Source organism: Acipenser ruthenus, chromosome 43, assembly GCF_902713425.1.
Source record: "Acipenser ruthenus chromosome 43, fAciRut3.2 maternal haplotype, whole genome shotgun sequence".
In the NCBI taxonomy this organism is placed as follows: domain Eukaryota; kingdom Metazoa; phylum Chordata; class Actinopteri; order Acipenseriformes; family Acipenseridae; genus Acipenser; species Acipenser ruthenus.
This window is the reverse complement of record NC_081231.1, coordinates 3,520,926-3,539,369: the sequence shown is the minus strand read 5'-3', so window position 1 is coordinate 3,539,369 and position 18,444 is coordinate 3,520,926. Positions and strand designations below refer to the sequence as shown.

Genomic DNA, 18,444 nt, shown 5'->3' with positions numbered 1-18,444 from the left:
ACAAAATGCATGCAACAAAAGTCACGAGCCAGGTAGGAGTCGAACCTACAATCTTCTGATTCGTAGTCAGACGCGTTATCCATTGCGCCACTGGCCCCTGTGCTCAACAAGCACTGTTAATGCACACTCAGCAAAATTAATGGGGGGCAGCTAAATACTACTGCAGTCACCTGAGCTTCCCAGCCTTTTGTTGCCTGTGTATTGTAATCAACGAGAAACTCACTCAGCCACCCATCGGTATCTCAGCTGGTAGAGTGGGTAATCATAATGGCACTCCTGGCATTTATGTTGCTGGTTCAATTCTGGTTTGATGACAATTTCTGTTTGTATGCTTTCACTGTTTTTACTGGTAATGATAGGGACAAAGAGAAGGAATGAAATCTAAAACAGCTGTCAAAACTTCATCATCATATCAGAATAAGTGAAAGTTCTTTGAATAGGTGTGTGCAGCTCCCATGTCTTATCTTGTCTAGCATGGGGAATTAGTTCAAGTGGCAATGCTCTTGCTTAGCATGTGAGAAGTATCTGGCTCCATGCTCTAATTCTCCAATGAATGCTTTTTCTTTAAGAAATATGTTGGAAAATGATCAAATTGGAGTGTTACTTGAGAAAAAGAATTTCATTCAAATAGCCGAGGGACAAAATGCATGCAACAAAAGTCACGAGCCAGGTAGGAGTCGAACCTACAATCTTCTGATTCGTAGTCAGACGCGTTATCCATTGCGCCACTGGCCCCTGTGCTCAACAAGCACTGTTAATGCACACTCAGCAAAATTAATGGGGGGCAGCTAAATACTACTGCAGTCACCTGAGCTTCCCAGCCTTTTGTTGCCTGTGTATTGTAATCAACGAGAAACTCACTCAGCCACCCATCGGTATCTCAGCTGGTAGAGTGGGTAATCATAATGGCACTCCTGGCATTTATGTTGCTGGTTCAATTCTGGTTTGATGACAATTTCTGTTTGTATGCTTTCACTGTTTTTACTGGTAATGATAGGGACAAAGAGAAGGAATGAAATCTAAAACAGCTGTCGAAACTTCATCATCAAATCAGAATAAGTGAAATTTCTTTGAATAGGTGTGTGCAGCTCCAATTTCTTATCTTGTCCAGCATGGGGAATTAGTTCAAGTGGTAATGCTCTTGCTTAGCATGTGAGAAGTATCTGGCTCCATGCTCTAATTCTCCAATGAATGCTTTTTCTTTAAGAAATATGTTGGAAAATGATCAAATTGGAGTGTTACTTGAGAAAAAGAATTTCATTCAAATAGCCGAGGGACAAAATGCATGCAACAAAAGTCACGAGCCAGGTAGGAGTCGAACCTACAATCTTCTGATTCGTAGTCAGACGCGTTATCCATTGCGCCACTGGCCCCTGTGCTCAACAAGCACTGTTAATGCACACTCAGCAAAATTAATGGGGGGCAGCTAAATACTACTGCAGTCACCTGAGCTTCCCAGCCTTTTGTTGCCTGTGTATTGTAATCAACGAGAAACTCACTCAGCCACCCATCGGTATCTCAGCTGGTAGAGTGGGTAATCATAATGGCACTCCTGGCATTTATGTTGCTGGTTCAATTCTGGTTTGATGACAATTTCTGTTTGTATGCTTTCACTGTTTTTACTGGTAATGATAGGGACAAAGAGAAGGAATGAAATCTAAAACAGCTGTCGAAACTTCATCATCATATCAGAATAAGTGAAATTTCTTTGAATAGGTGTGTGCAGCTCCAATGTCTTATCTTGTCCAGCATGGGGAATTAGTTCAAGTGGTAATGCTCTTGCTTAGCATGTGAGAAGTATCGGGCTCCATGCTCTTATTCTCCAATGAATGCTTTTTCTTTAAGAAATATGTTGGAAAATGATCAAATTGGAGTGTTACTTGAGAAAAAGAATTTCATTGAAATAGCCGAGGGACAAAATGCATGCAACAAAAGACACGAGCCAGGTAGGAGTCGAACCGACAATCTTCTGATTCGTAGTCAGACGCGTTATCCATTGCGCCACTGGGCTCAACAAGCACTGTTAAAGCACACTCAGCAAAAATTAATGGGGGGCAGCTAAATACTACTGCAGTCACCTGAGCTTCCCAGCCTTTTGTTGCCTGTGTATTGTAATCAACGAGAAACTCACTCAGCCACCCATCGGTATCTCAGCTGGTAGAGTGGGTAATCATAATGGCACTCCTGGCATTTATGTTGCTGGTTCAATTCTGGTTTGATGACAATTTCTGTTTGTATGCTTTCACTGTTTTTACTGGTAATGATAGGGACAAAGAGAAGGAATGAAATCTAAAACAGCTGTCGAAACTTCATCATCATATCAGAATAAGTGAAATTTCTTTGAATAGGTGTGTGCAGCTCCAATGTCTTATCTTGTCCAGCATGGGGAATTAGTTCAAGTGGTAATGCTCTTGCTTAGCATGTGAGAAGTATCTGGCTCCATGCTCTAATTCTCCAATGAATGCTTTTTCTTTAAGAAATATGTTGGAAAATGATCAAATTGGAGTGTTACTTGAGAAAAAGAATTTCATTCAAATAGCCGAGGGACAAAATGCATGCAACAAAAGTCACGAGCCAGGTAGGAGTCGAACCTACAATCTTCTGATTCGTAGTCAGACGCGTTATCCATTGCGCCACTGGCCCCTGTGCTCAACAAGCACTGTTAATGCACACTCAGCAAAATTAATGGGGGGCAGCTAAATACTACTGCAGTCACCTGAGCTTCCCAGCCTTTTGTTGCCTGTGTATTGTAATCAACGAGAAACTCACTCAGCCACCCATCGGTATCTCAGCTGGTAGAGTGGGTAATCATAATGGCACTCCTGGCATTTATGTTGCTGGTTCAATTCTGGTTTGATGACAATTTCTGTTTGTATGTTTTTACTGGTAATGATAGAGACAAAGAGAAGGAATGAAATCTAAAACAGCTGTCGAAACTTCATCATCATATCAGAATAAGTGAAATTTCTTTGAATAGGTGTGTGCAGCTCCAATGTCTTATCTTGTCCAGCATGGGGAATTAGTTCAAGTGGTAATGCTCTTGCTTAGCATGTGAGAAGTATCGGGCTCCATGCTCTTATTCTCCAATGAATGCTTTTTCTTTAAGAAATATGTTGGAAAATGATCAAATTGGAGTGTTACTTGAGAAAAAGAATTTCATTGAAATAGCCGAGGGACAAAATGCATGCAACAAAAGTCACGAGCCAGGTAGGAGTCGAACCGACAATCTTCTGATTCGTAGTCAGACGCGTTATCCATTGCGCCACTGGGCTCAACAAGCACTGTTAAAGCACACTCAGCAAAAATTAATGGGGGGCAGCTAAATACTACTGCAGTCACCTGAGCTTCCCAGCCTTTTGTTGCCTGTGTATTGTAATCAACGAGAAACTCACTCAGCCACCCATCGGTATGTCAGCTGGTAGAGTGGGTAATCATAATGGCACTCCTGGCATTTATGTTGCTGGTTCAATTCTGGTTTGATGACAATTTCTGTTTGTATGCTTTCACTGTTTTTACTGGTAATGATAGGGACAAAGAGAAGGAATGAAATCTAAAACAGCTGTCGAAACTTCATCATCATATCAGAATAAGTGAAATTTCTTTGAATAGGTGTGTGCAGCTCCCATGTCTTATCTTGTCTAGCATGGGGAATTAGTTCAAGTGGCAATGCTCTTGCTTAGCATGTGAGAAGTATCTGGCTCCATGCTCTAATACTCCAATGAATGCTTTTTCTTTAAGAAATATGTTGGAAAATGTTCAAATTGGAGTGTTACTTGAGAAAAAGAATTTCATTCAAATAGCCGAGGGACAAAATGCATGCAACAAAAGTCACGAGCCAGGAAGGAGTCGAACCTACAATCTTCTGATTCGTAATCAGACGCGTTATCCATTGCGCCACTGGCCCCTGTGCTCAACAAGCACTGTTAATGCACACTCAGCAAAATTAATGGGGGGCAGCTAAATACTACTGCAGTCACCTGAGCTGCCCAGCCTTTTGTTGCCTGTGTATTGTAATCAACGAGAAACTCACTCAGCCACCCATCGGTATGTCAGCTGGTAGAGTGGGTAATCATAATGGCACTCTTGGCATTTATGTTGCTGGTTCAATTCTGGTTTGATGACAATTTCTGTTTGTATGCTTTCACTGTTTTTACTGGTAATGATAGGGACAAAGAGAAGGAATGAAATCTAAAACAGCTGTCGAAACTTCATCATCATATCAGAATAAGTGAAATTTCTTTGAATAGGTGTGTGCAGCTCCCATGTCTTATCTTGTCTAGCATGGGGAATTAGTTCAAGTGGCAATGCTCTTGCTTAGCATGTGAGAAGTATCTGGCTCCATGCTCTAATACTCCAATGAATGCTTTTTCTTTAAGAAATATGTTGGAAAATGATCAAATTGGAGTGTTACTTGAGAAAAAGAATTTCATTCAAATAGCCGAGGGACAAAATGCATGCAACAAAAGTCACGAGCCAGGTAGGAGTCGAACCTACAATCTTCTGATTCGTAATCAGACGCGTTAGCCATTGCGCCACTGGCCCCTGTGCTCAACAAGCACTGTTAATGCACACTCAGCAAAATTAATGGGGGGCAGCTAAATACTACTGCAGTCACCTGAGCTTCCCAGCCTTTTGTTGCCTGTGTATTGTAATCAACGAGAAACTCACTCAGCCACCCATCGGTATCTCAGCTGGTAGAGTGGGTAATCATAATGGCACTCCTGGCATTTATGTTGCTGGTTCAATTCTGGTTTGATGACAATTTCTGTTTGTATGCTTTCACTGTTTTTACTGGTAATGATAGGGACAAAGAGAAGGAATGAAATCTAAAACAGCTTTCGAAACTTCATCATCATATCAGAATAAGTGAAATTTCTTTGAATAGGTGTGTGCAGCTCCAATGTCTTATCTTGCCCAGCATGGGGAATTAGTTCAAGTGGTAATGCTCTTGCTTAGCATGTGAGAAGTATCGGGTTCCATGCTCTTATTCTCCAATGAATGCTTTTTCTTTAAGAAATATGTTGGAAAATGATCAAATTGGAGTGTTACTTGAGAAAAAGAATTTCATTGAAATAGCCGAGGGACAAAATGCATGCAAAAAAAGTCACGAGCCAGGTAGGAGTCGAACCTACAATCTTCTGATTCGTAGTCAGACGCGTTATCCATTGCGCCACTGGCCCCTGTGCTCAACAAGCACTGTTAATGCACACTCAGCAAAAATAATGGGGGGCAGCTAAATACTACTGCAGTCACCTGAGCTTCCCAGCCTTTTGTTGCCTGTGTATTGTAATCAACGAGAAACTCACTCAGCCACCCATCGGTATCTCAGCTGGTAGAGTGGGTAATCATAATGGCACTCCTGGCATTTATGTTGCTGGTTCAATTCTGGTTTGATGACAATTTCTGTTTGTATGCTTTCACTGTTTTTACTGGTAATGATAGGGACAAAGAGAAGGAATGAAATCTAAAACAGCTGTCGAAACTTCATCATCATATCAGAATAAGTGAAATTTCTATAAATAGGTGTGTGCAGCTCCAATGTCTTATCTTGTCCAGCATGGGGAATTAGTTCAAGTGGTAATGCTCTTGCTTAGCATGTGAGAAGTATCGGGCTCCATGCTCTTATTCTCCAATGAATGCTTTTTCTTTAAGAAATATGTTGGAAAATGATCAAATTGGAGTGTTACTTGAGAAAAAGAATTTCATTCAAATAGCCGAGGGACAAAATGCATGCAACAAAAGTCACGAGCCAGGTAGGAGTCGAACCTACAATCTTCTGATTCGTAGTCAGACGCGTTATCCATTGCGCCACTGGCCCCTGTGCTCAACAAGCACTGTTAATGCACACTCAGCAAAATTAATGGGGGGCAGCTAAATACTACTGCAGTCACCTGAGCTTCCCAGCCTTTTGTTGCCTGTGTATTGTAATCAACGAGAAACTCACTCAGCCACCCATCGGTATCTCAGCTGGTAGAGTGGGTAATCATAATGGCACTCCTGGCATTTATGTTGCTGGTTCAATTCTGGTTTGATGACAATTTCTGTTTGTATGCTTTCACTGTTTTTACTGGTAATGATAGGGACAAAGAGAAGGAATGAAATCTAAAACAGCTGTCGAAACATCATCATCAAATCAGAATAAGTGAAATTTCTTTGAATAGGTGTGTGCAACTCCCTTGTCTTATCTTGCCCAGCATGGGGAATTAGTTCAAGTGGTAATGCTCTTGCTTAGCATGTGAGAAGTATCGGGTTCCATGCTCTTATTCTCCAATGAATGCTTTTTCTTTAAGAAATATGTTGGAAAATGATCAAATTGGAGTGTTACTTGAGAAAAAGAATTTCATTCAAATAGCCGAGGGACAAAATGCATGCAACAAAAGTCACGAGCCAGGTAGGAGTCGAACCTACAATCTTCTGATTCGTAGTCAGACGCGTTATCCATTGCGCCACTGGCCCCTGTGCTCAACAAGCACTGTTAATGCACACTCAGCAAAATTAATGGGGGGCAGCTAAATACTACTGCAGTCACCTGAGCTTCCCAGCCTTTTGTTGCCTGTGTATTGTAATCAACGAGAAACTCACTCAGCCACCCATCGGTATCTCAGCTGGTAGAGTGGGTAATCATAATGGCACTCCTGGCATTTATGTTGCTGGTTCAATTCTGGTTTGATGACAATTTCTGTTTGTATGCTTTCACTGTTTTTACTGGTAATGATAGGGACAAAGAGAAGGAATGAAATCTAAAACAGCTGTCGAAACTTCATCATCAAATCAGAATAAGTGAAAGTTCTTTGAATAGGTGTGAGCAGCTCCATTGTCTTATCTTGTCCAGCATGGGGAATTAGTTCAAGTGGTAATGCTCTTGCTTAGCATGTGAGAAGTATCGGGTTCCATGCTCTTATTCTCCAATGAATGCTTTTTCTTTAAGAAATATGTTGGAAAATGATCAAATTGGAGTGTTACTTGAGAAAAAGAATTTCATTCAAATAGCCGAGGGACAAAATGCATGCAACAAAAGTCACGAGCCAGGTAGGAGTCGAACCTACAATCTTCTGATTCGTAGTCAGACGCGTTATCCATTGCGCCACTGGCCCCTGTGCTCAACAAGCACTGTTAATGCACACTCAGCAAAATTAATGGGGGGCAGCTAAATACTACTGCAGTCACCTGAGCTTCCCAGCCTTTTGTTGCCTGTGTATTGTAATCAACGAGAAACTCACTCAGCCACCCATCGGTATCTCAGCTGGTAGAGTGGGTAATCATAATGGCACTTCTGGCATTTATGTTGCTGGTTCAATTCTGGTTTGATGACAATTTCTGTTTGTATGCTTTCACTGTTTTTACTGGTAATGATAGGGACAAAGAGAAGGAATGAAATCTAAAACAGCTGTCGAAACATCATCATCAAATCAGAATAAGTGAAATTTCTTTGAATAGGTGTGTGCAACTCCCTTGTCTTATCTTGCCCAGCATGGGGAATTAGTTCAAGTGGTAATGCTCTTGCTTAGCATGTGAGAAGTATCGGGTTCCATGCTCTTATTCTCCAATGAATGCTTTTTCTTTAAGAAATATGTTGGAAAATGATCAAATTGGAGTGTTACTTGAGAAAAAGAATTTCATTCAAATAGCCGAGGGACAAAATGCATGCAACAAAAGTCACGAGCCAGGTAGGAGTCGAACCTACAATCTTCTGATTCGTAGTCAGACGCGTTATCCATTGCGCCACTGGCCCCTGTGCTCAACAAGCACTGTTAATGCACACTCAGCAAAATTAATGGGGGGCAGCTAAATACTACTGCAGTCACCTGAGCTTCCCAGCCTTTTGTTGCCTGTGTATTGTAATCAACGAGAAACTCACTCAGCCACCCATCGGTATCTCAGCTGGTAGAGTGGGTAATCATAATGGCACTCCTGGCATTTATGTTGCTGGTTCAATTCTGGTTTGATGACAATTTCTGTTTGTATGCTTTCACTGTTTTTACTGGTAATGATAGGGACAAAGAGAAGGAATGAAATCTAAAACAGCTGTCGAAACTTCATCATCAAATCAGAATAAGTGAAAGTTCTTTGAATAGGTGTGAGCAGCTCCATTGTCTTATCTTGTCCAGCATGGGGAATTAGTTCAAGTGGTAATGCTCTTGCTTAGCATGTGAGAAGTATCGGGTTCCATGCTCTTATTCTCCAATGAATGCTTTTTCTTTAAGAAATATGTTGGAAAATGATCAAATTGGAGTGTTACTTGAGAAAAAGAATTTCATTCAAATAGCCGAGGGACAAAATGCATGCAACAAAAGTCACGAGCCAGGTAGGAGTCGAACCTACAATCTTCTGATTCGTAGTCAGACGCGTTATCCATTGCGCCACTGGCCCCTGTGCTCAACAAGCACTGTTAATGCACACTCAGCAAAATTAATGGGGGGCAGCTAAATACTACTGCAGTCACCTGAGCTTCCCAGCCTTTTGTTGCCTGTGTATTGTAATCAACGAGAAACTCACTCAGCCACCCATCGGTATCTCAGCTGGTAGAGTGGGTAATCATAATGGCACTTCTGGCATTTATGTTGCTGGTTCAATTCTGGTTTGATGACAATTTCTGTTTGTATGCTTTCACTGTTTTTACTGGTAATGATAGGGACAAAGAGAAGGAATGAAATCTAAAACAGCTGTCGAAACTTCATCATCATATCAGAATAAGTGAAATTTCTTTGAATAGGTGTGTGCAGCTCCCATGTCTTATCTTGTCTAGCATGGGGAATTAGTTCAAGTGGTAATGCTCTTGCTTAGCATGTGAGAAGTATCGGGTTCCATGCTCTTATTCTCCAATGAATGCTTTTTCTTTAAGAAATATGTTGGAAAATGATCAAATTGGAGTGTTACTTGAGAAAAAGAATTTCATTCAAATAGCTGAGGGACAAAATGCATGCAACAAAAGTCACGAGCCAGGTAGGAGTCGAACCTACAATCTTCTGATTCGTAGTCAGACGCGTTATCCATTGCGCCACTGGCCCCTGTGCTCAACAAGCACTGTTAATGCACACTCAGCAAAAATAATGGGGGGCAGCTAAATACTACTGCAGTCACCTGAGCTTCCCAGCCTTTTGTTGCCTGTGTATTGTAATCAACGAGAAACTCACTCAGCCACCCATCGGTATCTCAGCTGGTAGAGTGGGTAATCATAATGGCACTCCTGCATTTATGTTGCTGGTTCATTTCTGGTTTGATGACAATTTCTGTTTGTATGCTTTCACTGTTTTTACTGGTAATGATAGGGACAAAGAGAAGGAATGAAATCTAAAACAGCTGTCGAAACATCATCATCATATCAGAATAAGTGAAATTTCTTTGAATAGGTGTGTGCAACTCCCTTGTCTTATCTTGCCCAGCATGGGGAATTAGTTCAAGTGGTAATGCTCTTGCTTAGCATGTGAGAAGTATCGGGTTCCATGCTCTTATTCTCCAATGAATGCTTTTTCTTTAAGAAATATGTTGGAAAATGATCAAATTGGAGTGTTACTTGAGAAAAATAATTTCATTCAAATAGCCGAGGGACAAAATGCATGCAACAAAAGTCACGAGCCAGGTAGGAGTCGAACCTACAATCTTCTGATTCGTAGTCAGACGCGTTATCTATTGCGCCACTGGCCCCTGTGCTCAACATGCACTGTTAATGCACACTCAGCAAAATTAATGGGGGGCAGCTAAATACTACTGCAGTCACCTGAGCTTCCCAGCCTTCTGTTGCCTGTGTATTGTAATCAACGAGAAACACACTCAGCCTCCCATCGGTATATCAGCTGGTAGAGTGGATAATCATAACGGCACTCCTGGCATTTATGTTGCTGGTTCAATTCTGGTTTGATGACAATTTGTGTTTGTATGCTTTCACTGTTTTTACATGTAATGATAAGGACAAAGAGAAGGAATGGAATCTAAAACAGCTGTCGAAACTTCATCATCAAATCAGAATAAGTGAAAGTGCTTTGAATAGGTGTGTGCAACTCCCATGTCTTATCTTGTCCAGCATGGGGAATTAGTATAAGTGGTAATGCTCTTGCTTAGCATGTGAGAAGTATCGGGTTCCATGCTCTTATTCTCCAATGAATGCTTTTTCTTTAAGAAATCGGTTGGAAAATGATCAAATTGGAGTGTTACTTGAGAAAAAGAATTTCATTCAAATAGCCGAGGGACAAAATGCATGCAACAAAAGTCACGAGCCAGGTAGGAGTCGAACCTACAATCTTCTGATTCGTAGTCAGACGCGTTATCCATTGCACCACTGGCCCCTGTGCTCAACAAGCACTGTTAATGCACACTCAGCAAAATTAATGGGGGGCAGCTAAATACTACTGCAGTCACCTGAGCTTCCCAGCCTTTTGTTGCCTGTGTATTGTAATCAACGAGAAACACACTCAGCCTCCCATCGGTATATCAGCTGGTAGAGTGGATAATCATAACGGCACTCCTGGCATTTATGTTGCTGGTTCAATTCTGGTTTGATGACAATTTCTGTTTGTATGCTTTCACTGTTTTTACTGGTAATGATAAGGACAAAGAGAAGGAATGAAATCTAAAACAGCTGTCGAAACTTCATCATCATATCAGAATAAGTGAAAGTGCTTTGAATAGGTGTGTGCAACTCCCATGTCTTATCTTGTCCAGCATGGGGAATTAGTTCAAGTGGTAATGCTCTTGCTTAGCATGTGAGAAGTATCGGGTTCCATGCTCTTATTCTCCAATGAATGCTTTTTCTTTAAGAAATCGGTTGGAAAATGATCAAATTGGAGTGTTACTTGAGAAAAAGAATTTCATTCAAATAGCCGAGGGACAAAATGCATGCAACAAAAGTCACGAGCCAGGTAGGAGTCGAACCTACAATCTTCTGATTCTTAGTCAGACGCGTTATCCATTGCGCCACTGGCCCCTGTGCTCAACAAGCACTGTTAATGCACACTCAGCAAAATTAATGGGGGGCAGCTAAATACTACTGCAGTCAACTGAGCTTCCCAGCCTTTTGTTGCCTGTGTATTGTAATCAACGAGAAACTCACTCAGCCACCCATCGGTATCTCAGCTGGTAGCGTGGGTAATCATAATGGCACTCCTGGCATTTATGTTGCTGGTTCAATTCTGGTTTGATGACATTTTCTGTTTGTATGCTTTCACTGTTTTTACTGGTAATGATAGGGACAAAGAGAAGGAATGAAATCTAAAACAGCTGTCGAAACTTCATCATCATATCAGAATAAGTGAAATTTCTTTGAATAGGTGTGTGCAGCTCCCATGTCTTATCTTGTCCAGCATGGGGAATTAGTTCAAGTGGTAATGCTCTTGCTTAGCATATGAGAAGTATCGGGTTCCATGCTCTTATTCTCCAATGAATGCTTTTTCTTTAAGAAATCAGTTGGAAAATGATCAAATTGGAGTGTTACTTGAGAAAAAGAATTTCATTCAAATAGACGAGGGACAAAATGCATGCAACAAAAGTCACGAGCCAGGTAGGAGTCGAACCTACAATCTTCTGATTCGTAGTCAGTCGCGTTATCCATTGCGCCACTGGCCCCTGTGCTCAACAAGCACTGTTAATGCACACTCAGCAAAATTAATGGGGGGCAGCTAAATACTACTGCAGTCACCTGAGCTTCCCAGCCTTTTGTTGCCTGTGTATTGTAATCAACGAGAAACTCACTCAGCCACCCATCGGTATCTCAGCTGGTAGAGTGTTTAATTATAACGGCACTCCTGGCATTTATGTTGCTGGTTCAATTCTGGTTTGATGACAATTTCTGTTTGTATGCTTTCACTGTTTTTACATGTAATGATAGGGACAAAGAGAAGGAATGAAATCTAAAACAGCTGTCGAAACTTCATCATCATATCAGAATAAGTGAAATTTCTTTGAATAGGTTTGTGCAGCTCCCATGTCTTATCTTGTCTAGCATGGGGAATTAGTTCAAGTGGCAATGCTCTTGCTTAGCATGTGAGAAGTATCTGGCTCCATGCTCTAATTCTCCAATGAATGCTTTTTCTTTAAGAAATATGTTGGAAAATGATCAAATTGGAGTGTTACTTGAGAAAAAGAATTTCATTCAAATAGCCGAGGGACAAAATGCATGCAACAAAAGACACGAGCCAGGCAGTAGTCGAACCGACAATCTTCTGATTCGTAGTCAGACGCGTTATCCATTGCGCAACTGGGCTCAACAAGCACTGTTAAAGCACACTCAGCAAAAATTAATGGGGGGCAGCTAAATACTACTGCAGTCACCTGAGCTTCCCAGCCTTTTGTTGCCTGTGTATTGTAATCAACGAGAAACTCACTCAGTCACCCATCGGTATCTCAGCTGGTAGAGTGAGTAATCATAATGGCACTCCTGGCATTTATGTTGCTGGTTCAATTCTGGTTTGATGACAATTTCTGTTTGTATGCTTTCACTGTTTTTACTGGTAATGATAGGGACAAAGAGAAGGAATGAAATCTAAAACAGCTGTCAAAACTTCATCATCATATCAGAATAAGTGAAATTTCTTTGAATAGGTGTGTGCAGCTCCCATGTCTTATCTTGTCCAGCATGGGGAATTAGTTCAAGTGCTAATGCTCTTGCTTAGCATGTGAGAAGTATCGGGTTCCATGCTCTTATTCTCCAATGAATGCTTTTTCTTTAAGAAATATGTTGGAAAATGATCAAATTGGAGTGTTACTTGAGAAAAAGAATTTCATTCAAATAGCCGAGGGACAAAATGCATGCAACAAAAGTCACGAGCCAGGTAGGAGTCGAACCTACAATCTTCTGATTCGTAGTCAGACGCGTTATCCATTGCGCCACTGGCCCCTGTGCTCAACAAGCACTGTTAATGCACACTCAGCAATATTAATGGGGGGCAGCTAAATACTACTGCAGTCACCTGAGCTTCCCAGCCTTTTGTTGCCTGTGTATTGTAATCAACGAGAAACTCACTCAGCCACCCATCGGTATCTCAGCTGGTAGAGTGGGTAATCATAATGGCACTCCTGGCATTTATGTTGCTGGTTCAATTCTGGTTTGATGACAATTTCTGTTTGTATGCTTTCACTGTTTTTACTGGTAATGATACAGACAAAGAGAAGGAATGAAATCTAAAACAGCTGTCAAAACTTCATCATCATACCAGAATAAGTGAAATTTCTTTGAATAGGTGTGTGCAGCTCCCATGTCTTATCTTGTCTAGCATGGGGAATTAGTTCAAGTGGCAATGCTCTTGCTTAGCATGTGAGAAGTATCGGGTTCCATGCTCTTATTCTCCAATGAATGCTTTTTCTTTAAGAAATATGTTGGAAAATGATCAAATTGGAGTGTTACTTGAGAAAAAGAATTTCATTCAAATAGCCGAGGGACAAAATGCATGCAACAAAAGTCACGAGCCAGGTAGGAGTCGAACCTACAATCTTCTGATTCGTAGTCAGACGCGTTATCCATTGCGCCACTGGCCCCTGTGCTCAACAAGCACTGTTAATGCACACTCAGCAAAAGTAATGGGGGGCAGCTAAATACTACTGGTGTCACCTGAGCTTCCCAGCCTTTTGTTGCCTGTGTATTGTAATCAACGAGAAACTCACTCAGCCACCCATCTGTATCTCAGCTGGTAGAGTGGGTAATTATAATGGCTCTCCTGGCATTTATGTTGCTGGTTCAATTCTGGTTTGATGACAATTTCTGTTTGTATGCTTTCACTGTTTTTACTGGTAATGATAGGGACAAAGAGAAGGAATGAAATCTAAAACAGCTGTCGAAACTTCATCATCATATCAGAATAAGTGAAATTTCTTTGAATAGGTGTGTGCAGCTCCCATGTCTTATCTTGTCCAGCATGGGGAATTAGTTCAAGTGGTAATGCTCTTGCTTAGCATGTGAGAAGTATCGGGTTCCATGCTCTTATTCTCCAATGAATGCTTTTTCTTTAAGAAATATGTTGGAAAATGATCAAATTGGAGTGTTACTTGAGAAAAAGAATTTCATTCAAATAGCCGAGGGACAAAATGCATGCAACAAAAGTCACGAGCCAGGTAGGAGTCGAACCTACAATCTTCTGATTCGTAGTCAGACGCGTTATCCATTGCGCCACTGGGCTCAACAAGCACTGTTAAAGCACACTCAGCAAAAATTAATGGGGGGCAGCTAAATACTACTGCAGTCACCTGAGCTTCCCAGCCTTTTGTTGCCTGTGTATTGTAATCAACGAGAAACTCACTCAGTCACCCATCGGTATCTCAGCTGGTAGAGTGAGTAATCATAATGGCACTCCTGGCATTTATGTTGCTGGTTCAATTCTGGTTTGATGACAATTTCTGTTTGTATGCTTTCACTGTTTTTACTGGTAATGATAGGGACAAAGAGAAGGAATGAAATCTAAAACAGCTGTCGAAACTTCATCATCATATCAGAATAAGTGAAATTTCTTTGAATAGGTGTGTGCAGCTCCAATGTCTTATCTTGTCCAGCATGGGGAATTAGTTCAAGTGGTAATGCTCTTGCTTAGCATGTGAGAAGTATCGGGCTCCATGCTCTTATTCTCCAATGAATGCTTTTTCTTTAAGAAATATGTTGGAAAATGATCAAATTGGAGTGTTACTTGAGAAAAAGAATTTCATTCAAATAGCCGAGGGACAAAATGCATGCAACAAAAGTCACGAGCCAGGTAGGAGTCGAACCTACAATCTTCTGATTCGTAGTCAGACGCGTTATCCATTGCGCCACTGGCCCCTGTGCTCAACAAGCACTGTTAAGGGGCAGCTAAATACTACTACAGTCACCTGAGCTTCCCAGCCTTTTGTTGCCTGTGTATTGTAATCAACGAGAAACTCACTCAGCAACCCATCGGTATCTCAGCTGGTAGAGTGGGTAATCATAATGGCACTCCTGGCATTTATGTTGCTGGATCAATTCTGGTTTGATGACAATTTCTGTTTGTATGCTTTCACTGTTTTTACTGGTAATGATAGGGACAAAGAGAAGGAATGAAATCTAAAACAGCTGTCGAAACTTCATCATCATATCAGAATAAGTGAAATTTCTTTGAATAGGTGTGTGCAACTCCCATGTCTTATCTTGCCCAGCATGGGGAATTAGTTCAAGTGGTAATGCTCTTGCTTAGCTTGTGAGAAGTATCGGGTTCCATGCTCTTATTCTCCAATGAATGCTTTTTCTTTAAGAAATATGTTGGAAAATGATCAAATTGGAGTGTTACTTGAGAAAAAGAATTTCATTCAAATAGCCGAGGGACAAAATGCATGCAACAAAAGTCACGAGCCAGGTAGGAGTCGAACCGACAATCTTCTGATTCGTAGTCAGACGCGTTATCCATTGCGCCACTTGCCCCTGTGCTCAACAAGCACTGTTAATGCACACTCAGCAAAAATTAATGGGGGGCAGCTAAATACTACTGCAGTCACCTGAGCTTCCCAGCCTTTTGTTGCCTGTGTATTGTAATCAACGAGAAACTCACTCAGTCACCCATCGGTATCTCAGCTGGTAGAGTGAGTAATCATAATGGCACTCCTGGCATTTATGTTGCTGGTTCAATTCTGGTTTGATGACAATTTCTGTTTGTATGCTTTCACTGTTTTTACTGGTAATGATAGGGACAAAGAGAAGGAATGAAATCTAAAACAGCTGTCAAAACTTCATCATCATATCAGAATAAGTGAAATTTCTTTGAATAGGTGTGTGCAGCTCCCATGTCTTATCTTGTCCAGCATGGGGAATTAGTTCAAGTGCTAATGCTCTTGCTTAGCATGTGAGAAGTATCGGGTTCCATGCTCTTATTCTCCAATGAATGCTTTTTCTTTAAGAAATATGTAGGAAAATGATCAAATTGGAGTGTTACTTGAGAAAAAGAATTTCATTCAAATAGCCGAGGGACAAAATGCATGCAAAAAAAGTCACGAGCCAGGTAGGAGTCGAACCTACAATCTTCTGATTCGTAGTCAGACGCGTTATCCATTGCGCCACTGGCTCCTGTGCTCAACAAGCACTGTTAATGCACACTCAGCAAAATGAATGGGGGGGCAGCTAAATACTACTGCAGTCACCTGAGCTTCCCAGCCTTTTGTTGCCTGTGTGTTGTAATCAACGAGAAACTCACTCAGCCACCCATCGGTATCTCAGCTGGTAAAGTGGGTAATCATAATGGCACTCCTGGCATTTATGTTGCTGGTTCAATTCTGGTTTGATGACAATTTCTGTTTGTATGCTTTCACTGTTTTTACTGGTAATGATAGGGACAAAGAGAAGGAATGAAATCTAAAACAGCTGTCGAAACTTCATCATCATATCAGAATAAGTGAAATTTCTTTGAATAGGTGTGTGCAGCTCCCATGTCTTATCTTGTCTAGCATGGGGAATTAGTTCAAGTGGTAATGCTCTTGCTTAGCATGTGAGAAGTATCTGGCTCCATGCTCTAATTCTCCAATGAATGCTTTTTCTTTAAGAAATATGTTGGAAAATGATCAAATTGGAGTGTTACTTGAGAAAAAGAATTTCATTCAAATAGCCGAGGGACAAAATGCATGCAACAAAAGTCACGAGCCAGGTAGGAGTCGAACCTACAATCTTCTGATTCGTAGTCAGACGCGTTATCCATTGCGCCACTGGCCCCTGTGCTCAACAAGCACTGTTAATGCACACTCAGCAAAAATAATGGGGGGCAGCTAAATACTACTGCAGTCACCTGAGCTTCCCAGCCTTTTGTTGCCTGTGTATTGTAATCAACGAGAAACTCACTCAGCCATCCATCGGTATCTCAGCTGGTAGAGTGGGTAATCATAATGGCACTCCTGGCATTTATGTTGCTGGTTCAATTCTGGTTTGATGACAATTTCTGTTTGTATGCTTTCACTGTTTTTACTGGTAATGATAGGGACAAAGAGAAGGAATGAAATCTAAAACAGCTGTCAAAACTTCATCATCATATCAGAATAAGTGAAAGTTCTTTGAATAGGTGTGTGCAGCTCCCATGTCTTATCTTGTCCAGCATAGGGAATTAGTTCAAGTGCTAATGCTCTTGCTTAGCATGTGAGAAGTATCGGGTTCCATGCTCTTATTCTCCAATGAATGCTTTTTCTTTAAGAAATATGTTGGAAAATGATCAAATTGGAGTGTTACTTGAGAAAAAGAATTTCATTCAAATACCCGAGGGACAAAATGCATGCAACAAAAGTCACGAGCCAGGTAGGAGTCAAACCTACAATCTTCTGATTCGTAGTCTGACGCGTTATCCATTGCGCCATTGGCCCCTGTGCTCAACAAGCAGTGTTAATGCACACTCAGCAAAATTAATGGGGGGCAGCTAAATACTACTGCAGTCACCTGAGCTTCCCAGCCTTTTGTTGCCTGTGTATTGTAATCAACGAGAAACTCACTCAGCCACCCATCGGTATCTCAGCTGGTAGAGTGGGTAATCATAATGGCACTCCTGGCATTTATGTTGCTGGTTCAATTCTGGTTTGATTACAATTTCTGTTTGTATGCTTTCACTGTTTTTACTGGTAATGATAGGGACAAAGAGAAGGAATGAAATCTAAAACAGCTGTCGAAACTTCATCATCATATCAGAATAAGTGAAATTTGTTTGAATAGTTGTGTGCAGCTCCCATGTCTTATCTTGTCCAGCATGGGGAATTAGTTCTAGTGGTAATGCTCTTGCTTAGCATGTGAGAAGTATTGGGTTCCATGCTCTTATTCTCCAATGAATGCTTTTTCTTTAAGAAATATGTTGGAAAATGATCAAATTGGAGTGTTACTTGAGAAAAAGAATTTCATTCAAATAGCCGAGGGACAAAATGCATGCAACAAAAGTCACGAGCCAGGTAGGAGTCGAACCTACAATCTTCTGATTTGTAGTCAGACGTGTTATCCATTGCGCCACTGGCCCCTGTGCTCAACAAGCACTGTTAATGCACACTCAGCAAAATTAATGGGGGGCAGCTAAATACTACTGCAGTCACCTGAGCTTCCCAGCCTTTTGTTGCCTGTGTATTGTAATCAACGAGAAACTCACTCAGCCAACCATCGGTATCTCAGCTGGTAGAGTGGGTAATCATAATGGCACTCCTGGCATTTATGTTGCTGGTTCAATTCTGGTTTGATGACAATTTCTGTTTGTATGCTTTCACTGTTTTTACTGGTAATGATAGGGACAAAGAGAAGGAATGAAATCTCAAACAGCTGTCGAAACTTCATCATCATATCAGAATAAGTGAAATTTATTTGAATAGGTGTGTGCAACTCCCATGTCTTATCTTGTCCAGCATGGGGAATTAGTTCAAGTGGTAATGCTCTTGCTTAGCATGTGAGAAGTATCGGGTTCCATACTCTTATTCTCCAATGAATGCTTTTTCTTTAAGAAATATGTTGGAAAATGATCAAATTGGAGTGTTACTTGAGAAAAAGAATTTCATTCAAATAGCCGA

At 41.1% G+C, this 18,444-nt stretch overlaps 24 non-coding genes across 24 annotated transcripts; all 24 read right to left on the bottom strand.

Moving 5' to 3' along the window:
- Window positions 1–24: 24 nt before the first annotated feature.
- trnar-acg (transfer RNA arginine (anticodon ACG)) lies at window positions 25–97 on the bottom strand. The gene has a single exon. It is a non-coding gene; the product is annotated as a tRNA-Arg (tRNA).
- Window positions 98–662: 565 nt separating this feature from the next.
- On the bottom strand, window positions 663–735 carry trnar-acg (transfer RNA arginine (anticodon ACG)). Its single transcript has one exon. It is a non-coding gene; the product is annotated as a tRNA-Arg (tRNA).
- A 565-nt stretch (window positions 736–1,300) lies between these two features.
- Window positions 1,301–1,373, bottom strand: trnar-acg (transfer RNA arginine (anticodon ACG)). Its single transcript has one exon. It is a non-coding gene; the product is annotated as a tRNA-Arg (tRNA).
- A 1,197-nt stretch (window positions 1,374–2,570) lies between these two features.
- trnar-acg (transfer RNA arginine (anticodon ACG)) lies at window positions 2,571–2,643 on the bottom strand. Its single transcript has one exon. It is a non-coding gene; the product is annotated as a tRNA-Arg (tRNA).
- Window positions 2,644–3,831: 1,188 nt separating this feature from the next.
- On the bottom strand, window positions 3,832–3,904 carry trnar-acg (transfer RNA arginine (anticodon ACG)). Its single transcript has one exon. It is a non-coding gene; the product is annotated as a tRNA-Arg (tRNA).
- Window positions 3,905–4,469: 565 nt separating this feature from the next.
- On the bottom strand, window positions 4,470–4,542 carry trnar-acg (transfer RNA arginine (anticodon ACG)). The gene has a single exon. It is a non-coding gene; the product is annotated as a tRNA-Arg (tRNA).
- A 565-nt stretch (window positions 4,543–5,107) lies between these two features.
- Window positions 5,108–5,180, bottom strand: trnar-acg (transfer RNA arginine (anticodon ACG)). The gene has a single exon. It is a non-coding gene; the product is annotated as a tRNA-Arg (tRNA).
- Window positions 5,181–5,745: 565 nt separating this feature from the next.
- trnar-acg (transfer RNA arginine (anticodon ACG)) lies at window positions 5,746–5,818 on the bottom strand. The gene has a single exon. It is a non-coding gene; the product is annotated as a tRNA-Arg (tRNA).
- Window positions 5,819–6,383: 565 nt separating this feature from the next.
- trnar-acg (transfer RNA arginine (anticodon ACG)) lies at window positions 6,384–6,456 on the bottom strand. Its single transcript has one exon. It is a non-coding gene; the product is annotated as a tRNA-Arg (tRNA).
- Window positions 6,457–7,021: 565 nt separating this feature from the next.
- On the bottom strand, window positions 7,022–7,094 carry trnar-acg (transfer RNA arginine (anticodon ACG)). The gene has a single exon. It is a non-coding gene; the product is annotated as a tRNA-Arg (tRNA).
- A 565-nt stretch (window positions 7,095–7,659) lies between these two features.
- trnar-acg (transfer RNA arginine (anticodon ACG)) lies at window positions 7,660–7,732 on the bottom strand. Its single transcript has one exon. It is a non-coding gene; the product is annotated as a tRNA-Arg (tRNA).
- A 565-nt stretch (window positions 7,733–8,297) lies between these two features.
- On the bottom strand, window positions 8,298–8,370 carry trnar-acg (transfer RNA arginine (anticodon ACG)). Its single transcript has one exon. It is a non-coding gene; the product is annotated as a tRNA-Arg (tRNA).
- A 565-nt stretch (window positions 8,371–8,935) lies between these two features.
- Window positions 8,936–9,008, bottom strand: trnar-acg (transfer RNA arginine (anticodon ACG)). The gene has a single exon. It is a non-coding gene; the product is annotated as a tRNA-Arg (tRNA).
- A 564-nt stretch (window positions 9,009–9,572) lies between these two features.
- trnar-acg (transfer RNA arginine (anticodon ACG)) lies at window positions 9,573–9,645 on the bottom strand. Its single transcript has one exon. It is a non-coding gene; the product is annotated as a tRNA-Arg (tRNA).
- Window positions 9,646–10,210: 565 nt separating this feature from the next.
- trnar-acg (transfer RNA arginine (anticodon ACG)) lies at window positions 10,211–10,283 on the bottom strand. Its single transcript has one exon. It is a non-coding gene; the product is annotated as a tRNA-Arg (tRNA).
- Window positions 10,284–10,848: 565 nt separating this feature from the next.
- trnal-aag (transfer RNA leucine (anticodon AAG)) lies at window positions 10,849–10,921 on the bottom strand. The gene has a single exon. It is a non-coding gene; the product is annotated as a tRNA-Leu (tRNA).
- Window positions 10,922–11,486: 565 nt separating this feature from the next.
- trnar-acg (transfer RNA arginine (anticodon ACG)) lies at window positions 11,487–11,559 on the bottom strand. The gene has a single exon. It is a non-coding gene; the product is annotated as a tRNA-Arg (tRNA).
- A 1,197-nt stretch (window positions 11,560–12,756) lies between these two features.
- On the bottom strand, window positions 12,757–12,829 carry trnar-acg (transfer RNA arginine (anticodon ACG)). The gene has a single exon. It is a non-coding gene; the product is annotated as a tRNA-Arg (tRNA).
- A 565-nt stretch (window positions 12,830–13,394) lies between these two features.
- On the bottom strand, window positions 13,395–13,467 carry trnar-acg (transfer RNA arginine (anticodon ACG)). Its single transcript has one exon. It is a non-coding gene; the product is annotated as a tRNA-Arg (tRNA).
- A 565-nt stretch (window positions 13,468–14,032) lies between these two features.
- Window positions 14,033–14,106, bottom strand: trnar-acg (transfer RNA arginine (anticodon ACG)). Its single transcript has one exon. It is a non-coding gene; the product is annotated as a tRNA-Arg (tRNA).
- Window positions 14,107–14,664: 558 nt separating this feature from the next.
- trnar-acg (transfer RNA arginine (anticodon ACG)) lies at window positions 14,665–14,737 on the bottom strand. The gene has a single exon. It is a non-coding gene; the product is annotated as a tRNA-Arg (tRNA).
- A 1,181-nt stretch (window positions 14,738–15,918) lies between these two features.
- On the bottom strand, window positions 15,919–15,991 carry trnar-acg (transfer RNA arginine (anticodon ACG)). The gene has a single exon. It is a non-coding gene; the product is annotated as a tRNA-Arg (tRNA).
- Window positions 15,992–16,557: 566 nt separating this feature from the next.
- trnar-acg (transfer RNA arginine (anticodon ACG)) lies at window positions 16,558–16,630 on the bottom strand. Its single transcript has one exon. It is a non-coding gene; the product is annotated as a tRNA-Arg (tRNA).
- A 1,203-nt stretch (window positions 16,631–17,833) lies between these two features.
- On the bottom strand, window positions 17,834–17,906 carry trnac-aca (transfer RNA cysteine (anticodon ACA)). Its single transcript has one exon. It is a non-coding gene; the product is annotated as a tRNA-Cys (tRNA).
- Window positions 17,907–18,444: the final 538 nt, after the last annotated feature.